This window comes from Arachis ipaensis, chromosome B04 (genome assembly GCF_000816755.2).
Source record: "Arachis ipaensis cultivar K30076 chromosome B04, Araip1.1, whole genome shotgun sequence".
NCBI classification, from domain to species: Eukaryota; Viridiplantae; Streptophyta; class Magnoliopsida; order Fabales; family Fabaceae; genus Arachis; species Arachis ipaensis.
The window spans coordinates 129,905,109-129,906,953 of NC_029788.2; positions in this window are offsets into that span (position 1 = coordinate 129,905,109).

Here is a 1,845-nt window from a genome sequence, read left to right on the forward strand (position 1 = left end):
TCACACTTCACACTCTCGTTCCTTTGGTGCAAATATTTTCGTCCTACTTGAACGTTTTCCCTCATTCTCATTTAATAAAATACCTCATTAGGGAAAATTTTCCCTCATTCTCATTTAATAAAATACCTCATATTTTTTTAGGGAAAAAAAACGACATAATTGTAGAGCTAATGTGAAGAATTGGCTTATTATGGACATTATTGTGAAAATTAGTAAAGCTAATTTTAGAAAATATATAAATAAATAATAACTAAATAAAATGAGAGGTAATAAACAATCTTAGTTTATAACCTTAAAATTTTAGTGGTTGAAAAAGAGAAGAATTATATACCTCTAATTGACGGATGGTTCATATTGAAGAGACTCACCTATAAATTGGGTTTTTCTTTAATTCATTTCAATCAAGTCATCCAGATAGAATAACATAATATTTCTTTGAGTAGTTTTCTCCTATAGATAGAGAGAGAAGTGTGTTCTCCTTTTGTCAAGAGAGAGTGTTATTGTAATCTCCTTGTGATAGAGAGAAGTTGTAATTCTCAAAGAAAGTTATTCAATTGTTTCTATATTTTATACAAATTTCTAATTTTTCATCTCTATATTTTGCTGTGTCATTTGTCTGGTACCTAACAGTGGTATCAAAGCCAAAGGTTGCTGATTAATATATTTTTTTCTGCTGCGAGTTACCGTTTAAAAAAAAATGGCAGCAAAGTATGAAATTCCGAAATTCAGTGGGAGTAATTTTTCCATATGGAAATTGAAGATAAAAGCCATTATGAGAAAAGACAATTGCGTGACAACAATTGAAGATAGACCCACTGGAATTACAGATGAAAAATGGAAGGAGATGGACAACAATGCTGTTGCAAACTTACACTTGGCACTAGCTGATTCAGTTTTATCAAGTGTAGCAGAGAAAAAGACAGCAAAGGAAATTTGGGATGCTCTCACCAAATTATATGAAGTCAAGTCACTTCACAACAAGATATTCTTGAAGAGAAGACTTTATACTCTTCGAATGAGTGAATCTACATCGGCAACGGATCACATTAACAATCTAAATACGCTATTTTTTCAACTCTCATCGTTGGAATATACCATAGCAGAAAACGAACGTGCAGAGCTCTTACTTCAAAGTCTACCAGATTCATATGATCAGCTTATCATTAACTTAACTAATAATATTTTGACTGATTATCTTTCTTTTGATGACATGGCTGCTGCGGTTCTTGAAGAAGAATCTAGGCGCAAGAATAAGGAAGATAGATTAGAAAGCTCAAAACAAGCAGAGGCTTTGTTGATGACAAGAGGGAAATCAATGGAGCGTGGTTTCAGTGGTAGTCAAAGTAGACCAAAGTCACAAAGTAAGAAGCAGGTCAAATGCTACAATTGTGGTAAGAGAGGGCACTTCAAGAAAGATTGTTGGAATAAGAAGATTATAGAGAAGGTTCCAGAAGGATCAAGTTCTCAAGGATGTGTTGCAAGTACCTCTGATGATGGAGAAATCTTGTATGGCGAAGCAACAATTGGTTCTAAAGGCAGTAAACAACTCACTGATGTTTGGATTGTTGATTCAGGAGCAACATGGCACATGACTCCTCATCGTGATTGGTTTTGTACATATGAACCTGTCTTGGAAGGATCTGTGTTTATGGAAAACGATCATGCCTTAGAAATTATTGGAATGGGTACTGTCAAGATAAAAATGTTTGATGGTTCTATTCGTTCACTTCAAGGGGTAAGACACGTGAAAGGCTTGAAGAAGAATTTGTTGTCGATTGGGCAATTGGATGAACTTGGATGCAAGACCCATATTGAAGGTGGGATCTTGAAAGTTGTTAAAGGAGC